This window comes from Bos indicus, chromosome 13 (assembly GCF_029378745.1).
Source record: "Bos indicus isolate NIAB-ARS_2022 breed Sahiwal x Tharparkar chromosome 13, NIAB-ARS_B.indTharparkar_mat_pri_1.0, whole genome shotgun sequence".
NCBI lineage: Eukaryota > Metazoa > Chordata > Mammalia > Artiodactyla > Bovidae > Bos > Bos indicus.
The window spans coordinates 74,830,941-74,841,488 of NC_091772.1; the positions used below are offsets into that span (position 1 = coordinate 74,830,941).

The window sequence follows — 10,548 nt, forward strand, 5'->3', positions numbered from 1 at the left end:
TTATATTACAAGGAAGTAATGGCTGGAATTCAGTCTTAAAACATCTAATAATCCATGAAGCAGGGGCTCCTTTTAGTTTGCCTTGTGGCATTCTATGGGTAGAATCTTCCAGAATGAGATGTAGGCAATAAATTAATTTTTTTCTAAACAAGGCATATGACCTGTTAATATTTATAACCCTCATAGCTAAGTACCTAAGAATAAGAACTGGCATTTGGTATAGTAAGGTTAAGTAATAAAACACTCATTGTAAGTTTTCACTACAGAAGCCTGGCATATACAACTAGATAAAGAACAGTGAAAACATAAACTCACAGAAGCCAACCTGTGCAGTTAAAGCCTCTCGGTTAAAAACAAAACAAACCCTACTTTGCAAAAACTGAAGCAAGTAATAAAAACACCATATGTAAGTAAGAAATAAAAGAAATATCTCAAGAAATGTACCAATCTATGCTCAAAGATAACACCTGATAATTTTTATATGCCTTAAAAAATAAGCATATTAAAATTTTCATACTTTAGTATATGGAGAAATAAAACTGCTTTCTGCTGCAGTGTAACTTTATTCCCCTTGTTCCATATTAAGCAATTAACAGTGTATCTAATAATGACATTAAATGGTATTAAACAATCATATAATTAGGATTTAAAACAGTGATTTTAAGTAGCTTTGAAAATAGTAATTATGTGTATGAAAAATTCTAACCAGTGTCTTATCACATGAAAGACCAGAGTAATGACAAAACTTAAAGAGGTCTTATATGTCTTTCCCCTGCTATGTTGTCAACTATTGTGTTCCTGTTCAAGTAAGAATGATCTTCAGTTCCATTTTAGGTCAGAAGCCCCTTATCTTTAGGAGAATGGCTTTTGACCAAACTGAAGGTTACACATCTAAACAGTCATAGAAGTACATTCTATGTAAACTGCTTCTTAAGTTTCTAACTGAGCAGACACAACCCCTCTACCTTTATAAAGAATCAGAAAACATGTTCTACACAGAAATTGGCCAGTAATACCTGACCATGGGTTTGGTATTGCATGTTACAAGTTACAACCCTTAAAATTCACTAAGGCCTGACTTTTTTTTTTTTTTTTTTAATATTTATTTATTTGGCTGCACTGGGGTCTAGTTGCAGCATGCAGGATCTAGTTCCCTGACTGGGATCGAACCTAGGCCCCCTGCATTGGGAGTGCAGAATCTTAGCCACTGGACCACCAAGGAAGTCTCAAGTCCTAAAATATTAACACATGTTATATAATGACAGATCATACAGGGAGTTCTATTTGTAATTGTGAAGAGTATCAGGTTCAGGCTTAGAAGGGCCTACTGACCTAGTCCGCCCACTTACTTTGTACCGCTTTCTAACACAGGGTGACTATGATCCAGAGAGAAATGTCAAGTCTTTGATTATTTAAGCCGTTTTCAAAGTATCTCTGGAATACCTGGGGAGTGGTGTTAGTGGCATGCACATTTCTTTTAGATAAGGACCATATTTCCCAGCAGGATTCCATGTATTATTAAAGAGTCATGTAAATAAAACTCATCTAAACACTGACTTGACTCAGCAAACATTTAGGTGAGAATATGGAACACAAGGTACTACTATAACTGGTGTCTATAAATACTATATAATTTTGCCCTCATCATATGAAAAGGACTACTGCACTGTATATTTAGTGGCCCCCCTGCGAGGGCCACTAAATATAGGACTGGGGAGATCAAAATACTCATGGTACCATATAACTTTGGGGCAAAACTGGTTGCAGTTAGAATGAAGGAGGTAAATATTTTCCTTTGAAGTTCGTGAAATTCTTTGCAATCACTTGAAAGATTATTTTAAAAATTCAAGATTGTATCTTTAAACCATTCTGACTGTAATTTGCCTCCTAGTATCCATTTTCATGGAGGAGTCCAAAGTAATTGTTTTTGGATGGTGTGGCTTAAGTTTCTTTTGCAGAAAAGAGAACTCTTAGACCATTTTCTTAATTTTAGGGGTTAGCAAACTTTTGGTATGGTATAGCAACTGTTTGTTTATTCATTCCTATTAAAGAGATCCTTAAATCTCCACCTTGAGTAAGATACGGACAAAATGAAACTTGAAACATTTTGCTAGTCTCACCGCCATGTAAGAGGACTGCTCAGGTTACGCTAGAGGTGGAGGCGTTTTCAGTAAGAGTTACGAAAAACTATCATCACCACCAATTCACATACACAAACAGTTCTAACATATGTGCACACAGAACTTTTGGAAAACCTAAGAATTCAGAAATACAGAAAGAACAGAGAAGCTACCAAAAGTACAAATAACTTCAGAGAGCTGATCACGGTACAACAAAGATTTGAAGCAGCAGAAAAAACAAACCAACAAACCAAAACCTTGTACCATCCCAATTTTCTGTCACATAATTTGAAAACCCATCAACTAGAGGTTCATTTGAACAAGTTTCAATTTGAAAATGCAAATACTGGGAGTAGTAAAGGGTTTTTTGGTATTAATTAATTGAATCAGATTATTTTCTTTCTAAACCCTTACTGAGATACAAAATTTACACCAAACAAATAGAAATGATATGAATGTAAAGGAGAAGGGAAAACAGAAAGACAATTCGGGAATCTTTCTGGATGTTAGAGGGGAATCAAAATTGGAGGGAATTTAATCAACAGGAGGGCAGTGGTAACTTAAAAGAATCTCCAAGGAGAGGTGGAATGCCTCTTCTGCCTAAAAAAGGGAAGAAATAGTGCTTCTTTTTCTTCCTGCTTTATTTTATCTGGGGCAGCTCAATCTCAGTGTCTCTTCCACCTCAGCTTGGTTGGTAGTTCTACACTTTTGTCAATTTATTAGCAATGTGAATACCATTCAAAGTCACCATTACCACAAGGTGCTTAACCTTCACCTGAATATCTATAACTTCTATGGGGTAAAAATAGTTAAAAGCACTTCTCTAGTAAGAATTTTTAGACAAGAAAAACAGCACCAACCGAAGGAATTCACATAAAAGGGGAAAAAAAAATGGAAAATAATCTGGAAAATGTTATACAGGAAGCAGCAGAGCTGTTTTAAATCACAAAAGAACAGGGGTAAAGAACTCCCAAAGGAAGGCACAATGCTTAATCTACAATTTTATTTTAGACTAATATGCCAGACAGAGTTCACACAATGGTACTCAGATATGCTATAAATAAAAATGCATGTTTCATTCATAGTTTCACGAACTGGTTTGCTCTATTTTTCAACTGTACCACCACAAAACAATTCTTTTCACCGTAAAACCAATTTTTATACTTCAAAGACGGTCACAATGGAAAACAGGACTATTCTCAACAAGTGCAGTGTGAACTGTAACATCTGACAGTGCCAACTCTGGTTGTTGAAATAAGTCCTAACCACTGGACTGCCAGGGGATTCCCTACAATTTCAAGAAATGATTACAAATGAAATAAAGCTTGCCAATAGGTCTAGCTGAAAAGCAACCAACAACTAGGAATTATTAAATTGGAAATACATGATGACAAAGATAATGCTACTTGAGAAACCATACTGACAAGACAGTGACTATGAGACAGTAACTCCCAAAATTGGGGAAAGGATAGGACTTCTCACTTACACCATATTTATGAAGATGACTTTGATGATATATTGTACCATTAGGGATATTATGAGTTATACTGTAAAGTTAGGGATAAGAGAATGCTTGGCTTGCTGCTTCTAAATCGATGCTTTAAGCTCACTCTGAAAACTACACAATCCCTCATATTTGGTTATCTCCTTCAATTTCTAATTGAAATAATTATTGTATCCTTAATGGTATTAGGATGTTATTCCAAGGAACAGAAATGGTGGAAACAATATAACTTATACTTACAAAATACTTACTCTGCCCCAGAGCCTGTACTAAGAACGTTATGTACATTATCTCAAGCAAACCTTTCTACAACTCTTGGAGTTGTATTATGATCTCTATTTTGAGAATGAGGAAATTTGAAGTTTAGAGAAATTAGGTGACTTATCTGAGGTCACAAGATGATCAAAAGGCAGAGCTAGAACTCAAAACCAGGTGTGCCTGACACTAACATGCTTAAACACGTTATGCTGCCTCCAACAGGGAGTAGAAAGACCTTCCTTCCATTCTGAACACTGGTGAGAGCTCCCTGATCAGATGCTGATGGGGCCTGGAAAAGGCAGTCTATGCTGGGCACACTGGTGTTTAAGTGCCCCAGACACTCAACAGGGTAGGATCTGCTTATTCAACTACAACTTTGATTTCTATCACCTGAAACAACAATGTTCGTGGCTTTTACTACTGACATTCTATTCACTGTAACACCTCAGACAAAAATTCTCTATCAATATTTAATTTCTGGCCCTTTTTACTTCTTTTGAGGAAAGAACCTTGGTTGGAATCAGCAAATCTGAGTTCTAGTCCTACTTTTCTGGGATGTGGGGGAAGGGATTTAGTCAAGTCACTTGATTTCTCTAAACCTGATAAAATGGATATTCTACCTTATTTGTTATACTGATTCAAGAAGAATATCAACTAAGAGAAAAAGCTCCCTAATTTGGACCAACAAAGGTTGAGCTAATCTAAACTACTAAAAAAGTTGGAGCAACAAAATTTCAAAATATAGGTTCATTTAAAAAAGTAAAATTTCAACTGAACTGTACAAGTAGAGATCCTTGTGCTGCACTTAGTCTCTCAGTCGTGTCCCTTAGCCACTCAGTCGTGTCCAACTCTTTGCGACCCCATGGACTGTAGCCTGCCAGGCTCCTCAGTCCACGGGGATTCTCCAGGCAAGAAACACCAGAGTGGGTTGCCATGCCCTCCTCCAAAGGATCTTCCCAACCCAGGGATTGAACCCAGGTCTCCCACACTGCAGGTGGATTCTTGACCTTCTGAACCACCAGGGAAGCCCAGAGATCCTTAGAAAACTAAATTAATGAACTTAAAAAGTACTGTTTGTAATTAGGACATCAAATGCTTCTATACATAACCACGCATCACACTCTGTACTAGGTCTTAAGACATATGGAAATAACAAGGCTTAAGTCTCTGCCTTAAAGGAGTTCACTGTTTAATAAAGAAAAGAGGCACATGTATACAGATAATCACAACATAATTTAAAATGGGCTTACAGCAGAGATAAAGAAGGCCTACCTATGCGTATGTGTGTGTCAGGGCAGAGAGAACACTGGGAGGAATAGGGGACGAGGGATGGGTGGAAGAGGTTGGAAGGTCTAAAAATAACATTTAAACTGAGTCTTGAAGAATGAGTTTACCAGAAAATAAAGAAGTCACTGCAGCACATGCAAAGGGAAAGGAATGGTCTGAAGGGCACAGTAAGTAATACTGTAGGAAGTCTACTGTAGGAAATGGGATGATAGGAGCAGGAAAAGAGAGGAATTACAGATGCAAGCCAGAGCAGACTAAATAACAAAAAAATCTCTGCTATGGGAAAGGAAGAAACTGGTGGCAGGAGGGCATGTTAGGAGGCTATGAACTGAACTACCATAAACAGAGTTTCAGTGAAGTCAAATTAATGAAGGTTTACTCTATGTTTATTATTCAAAATAATAGGGGATTATTTAAATCTATGACATTCAAAATATTGCCCATTAAAATAATGTTCCTTGAAGATCACTGGTTTGACACTGAAGGGACTAGAGGGGAGAAAAATATCTAAAAGTTATGATTTTTACCTTCAAAAAAGGGATATAAAATGAACTGATGGCTAGAGGACTCATTATTTAATTAGCTAACCATCCACTGATCAGGAACAAATAGACAACAAACCTTATTTTTTCTAAAATCTTACATTTATCATCTTTAAGTGTACAGTTCAGTAGTGTTATGTATATTCACAAATATAAACAGCTGGGCAATAGGTTTCCAAAACTTTTTCATCTTACAAAATTAACTCTCTTACACCCATTAAACAACTACCCATCTTCTCCCCGCCCATATATATTTTTTCTTTTCATTCTCAACATCACATTTCTTTAATGAAGATACGTAAGTGCCACCTGAGAAGATGTTTAAAAATGGGATTTCCAGACCCCTTCTCAAACTTTCAGTATCTGAGGATAGAGCCTAGGAATCCAATCCACACTTAAGCAAGTTTATTGGTAGGTATTTGGGAACTACAGTGCTACTCTATTATCTATTTATTCCTGTAGTTTATACAGAACGTATACTTAAGTCCTCCATTTAAAAACCTCTCTAAACTCCTGTGTTCAAGGGGGAATAGTTCATAAACTGTTACAAAGAACATGTCACAACAATGGCTAAAATCTGCAGACTGGTCAACTGGGAGTGGGGATGGGAAGCTGCACCCAAGAACATGTATTTCCAACGAGCTGTTTCTAGTGACTCTGATGCTGTCCTAATGTAATCTTCCCAAAGGCTGAAAAAAAGTTCAACTATATATTTAAAACTCTAAGTTTTAAAACTGAATGAAAATCATCTTTTTCCTATTTTTTCTTTTGGATATCAAAAGTCATTTCTGAAGAGAGATTAAAAACAAACTTCTTGTATCATCTCTATCTCAGTCTCCAACTGCATAATTAAGTATGCAACCTAAAAGCCAAATGACTTGTAATTCAAAGTTCTTCACAGCTTGCTCACTAGCTGCAGAATCAACCTAACTTTCAGTAATTCTATCATTCCAGATCCAAACCAGGAGACCACTCAAAATATTTTTTAGAGCTAAAGTTGTAAGCCATTCTGCTTTATAACTGTTCATTAATGCAACTTAAGTTCTCCTGCTCTTTGCCTAAAGTTGTTGGTCTTTGCATAGGTCAACAATAATGTTTTGAACATGAAATAAAAGGAAAAAGAGTCTTATGGTTTGGAAAAGTTCTGATTCTTTGAGTGGAATTATTTTCTTAACATTAATGCAATTAGTCCAGTTGACCTATTATCTTTCATTTTTTAGTGATAAGATAAAGAATGAAAATGACCATCCCTATAAATATTCATATTTGGCAGTAATAAAACCACCATTTAAAAAGCAGCAGGCATGCTGGCATCACATATTTAGCTGTCAGTATAGTTCATATTTCCCTCATGTGCTGCTGCCTCAGACAGCGCCCTAACACTGATCCTTTCCTTAATGCCTCTCACTAATGAGAATCACAGAGGGTAATTTTCTGTTGCTTACTGCCCTTTTAACTTCTCAGTAGTTTACTTCAAGTTACTGAATAGTCTAGGCAAATGTTTATGCTGTTCACAGGACAAACCTTTAGGCACAAAAAGGCTGATGGAGCTTTTAAAGTGTTTGTCTTAAAGACATATGGTCAGTATTAGTTAACAGCAAGGTACAGAGAGCAAATCTAGAGTAGCACAAAGAGTAGTCGGTTTGGGGGAACACTACAACCGTAAGCTGTTCGTGGGAGGAGAGCAAGAGAAAGGCATCAGGATACCTTCCTCTCTTGAACATCCACACTGCATATGTTTAGTATGTTAAAGCCTCTGAGAAGTTCTGGAGTAAGGACGCTGCTTTTTTACCTTAACATTTCCCAATTTTACTTGACCACAAAATCTTTAAGATATAAGACTGGTCTACCTATCTCACAAGAGGACAGAAGGGAGAAAATGAGTTGGCATTTGTAAACCTGCTTTGTGAACCATAAGCACTGCCTGTTGTACTTTATCATCACCACCAAGAGTAACAGAGAGTGTAGGAAGAGATGGTTAATTTCTCCTGTGGAGCGTCAAAAACAAAGAAACAATGTAAATGGAACCCAACAGAATGTTAAATATAGTTCCTCCAAAGGTTTTCCATTCTTTTTTTAAATAAATTTATTTTAATTGGAGGCTAATTACTTTACAATATTGTAGTGGTTTTTGCCATACATTGGCATCAATTAGCCATGGGTGTACATGTGTCCCCATCCTGAACCCCCCTCCCACCTCCCTCCCCATCCCATCCCTCAGGGTCATCCCAGTGCACCAGCCTTGAGCACCCTGTCTTACGCATCGAACCTGGACTGGCGATCTATTTCACATATGGTAATATACATGTTTCAATGCTAGTCTCTCAAATCATCCCACCCTAAGGTTTTCCATTCTTAAAAGCACAACTGAATTCCAATAATTTGCTCAACAGCAATAAGCTGTACAAAGGCACTGCCATCTGCAGGCGATGGAGAACGAATGCTTGCAATGGATACTTAAAAGGAAGTTTCAAACCGTCAGGTGCTCTTTCTCATCAGACTTCTAAAGCCTTTCCAAAAAATGTTTATTTTTAGCTTTTGAACACTGGTAGATGAGGTTCCATTTACTGAAGTTCTGAAATTGACTGGAATAAAATAAAATTCTCATTTCTTCTCCACACAGGACTGCTGCTTTGAAATGTGAAAAAATTACCTTAGCCTTTCAAAAATTCTACATTGTCCCTGCACAAAGTACTCCCAGGGAATAAGGATTTTTTACACAGCCTTTTGAGGAAAAAGCCCTTGAAAGGCCTATGCTGACTTTTCTGAGTTCTCTCTCAGTGAGTTAAAGTAAATCTGCTCTCTCATACACAAAAACAGAGCTTATGAACAGACTACAAATAGAACACAATGTTAACTAAGGCGTAAGTTAATTTGTCAATGCCTCCTTCAACCCGTGGTGTTCAGAGGCCTGGGCCATTCAACAACCTGCACCTAGAAAAATTCTTCCTCTGGGCCTTCTCCAGCACAGTCTACAAGGAAAATCACTGTTTCTATGTTTTACGTTAAGACTGTCGGAGGTTTCAAAAACGTATCTGGAGGGTGATAGACAAGTTAAAGCAAAGGCAAAGAAACCAGAATGGAGGAAGAAACTGATGTCGACATACTGCAGTGATTTCCAATATTCACAAAGCAAAGTTTGGGCTTTACTGTTTTGGAAAAGTCAACACCAGTTAGTTTTCATACCCAGACTGACTCATACGCAAAACATGAAATCTAGAGCTGTCACAAAGCAGATCCACCGGCGTTTGCAAAACATTTTTGTGGAACTATCTGGTAGGTACCACACCACAATGCCACAAGAAAACCGAGGAGACACACCGGGTGCTCTTGAGCGCAAAGTTTCTCTGAGACTATCCCGCGTAAGTTAATGATGAGAACGGTTTACAACGAGAAAGCTTTTAACGTTATTACCCCCGAAGACCCTAGGGTGTTTCATGGAGTCCGCTAAGTCTCAGGGGGAAATTCTGTGCACAGCGCTAAAAGGAAGAAGGACCACAATTAACCCCACATTCCTAGGGCAGCGTTTCCCAAAGCGTGGAACGCAGAATAATTTCAGGAGGAATCAGGACGCACTGTTTACTTTAATACGTAAGTATTTATTTCTTTATGAGCATTAAAGAATTGGCTTTCCATTAAACGGAGATTTACGCTTCCACCTTAAACAAATGTATTTTTAAAAGAGGGGGGAAAAGTCAGTTTAAAGAAGAAAAAGTAACATTTGGTAAATAAATAGCTGTTCAGATGGGTACATGGATGTAAAAGTGCAACGCGAAAGGCTGAAACTGGGGAAACGCCGTCATTAAAAAAAACCCTCCCGGCGAGCCGTCGGGGTGCAGAAGGTGCCCAGGTTCCATAGACGGAGAACCAGCCGGTTGGGACGCTGGCTCGGTCGCTAGTTGCCAGGGTAACCGCGGGCTCGGTCGCTTTCCCCGTTTCCTAGGCCCGGATCCGCGCTATTAAAACGGGTGTGTGTAGGGGGAATGTCAAATAACAACGAGACTCCTCGAGGATGCTGTCAAGAGGCCGCGAGGCGGCGGCGACGCGGGACAGCGCGTTCGGTTCGCCACCCAGCGCCGCGCGCCGCGCAGAGAGCCCGGTGAGGCAGGCCGCCTCGGCCCGGGTTCGAATCCTGACTGCGCCACCGATTAGCTGAGGACCCGAAGGCGAGCGACTTCACGTTTCGAGAAGGAGACGTGGAATGTGAGGCCCGAGCCTACAGAGGAGCCCCACAAGGGCTATTATCGGCGGGTCGTGCTCAGACCGCAGGCGGCGGTGCGGAGCCGTCGGCCCCGAGCCCACCTCCTGCCGCCCCGGCTGACCGGGCCTGCGCTCGACGGTAGTCAAGAGAAGGCCGCGCCCCGCACCGGGCATGCGCAACCCCGCGCGCACACGCAGGGGGGCCGCGGTCGCGGCCGCGCGTCGAGCGGGCCCTCCTGCCTCAGCCTTCCCATCCGGCCCTGGGCCCCCTCAACCGTCAGCCCCACGCCTCGGCGAACGGCCACCGCCTCCCGGCACTCACCGCTACCAGCGCAGCGGGCTGCTGGCCGCTTCTCCGCCTCAGGCCCGCCGCTGCCGCCTCCGCCTCAGCCCACCTGCCCGCCGTAGGACAAAGGCGCCACCAACCGACCGGCGCGGGCACGAGGCAATGGCGGCCGGGGCGGGGAGTAGGGGCAGAGGGCGCGCACGCAGCGGCAGGCGCGGCAATGTCGCAACAGCGCGCGTGTTTGCGGCAGGACTGAGTTGGAGCGTCGATCTCCTTAGCGATGAGGGCGGGGAAGTGGCTCGCTTGGCGGTTGAGACCTCAAGGGGTTGCCTAGCAACGGCGTCTTCGGGT

General features: G+C 40.6%; 1 protein-coding gene across 2 annotated transcripts in view; it reads right to left on the reverse strand.

The window, feature by feature from the left end:
* The window catches only part of NCOA5 (nuclear receptor coactivator 5), a 28,310-nt gene extending 17,938 nt beyond the window's left edge, over positions 1-10,372 (reverse strand). For both annotated transcript variants that reach the window (XM_019972501.2, XM_019972503.2), the window contains exon 1: positions 10,234-10,372. The gene's annotated coding sequence lies outside the window, so the exon portion shown is untranslated. The remainder of the gene's footprint in view (positions 1-10,233) is intronic.
* Between the last annotated feature and the right edge of the window lie 176 nt (positions 10,373-10,548).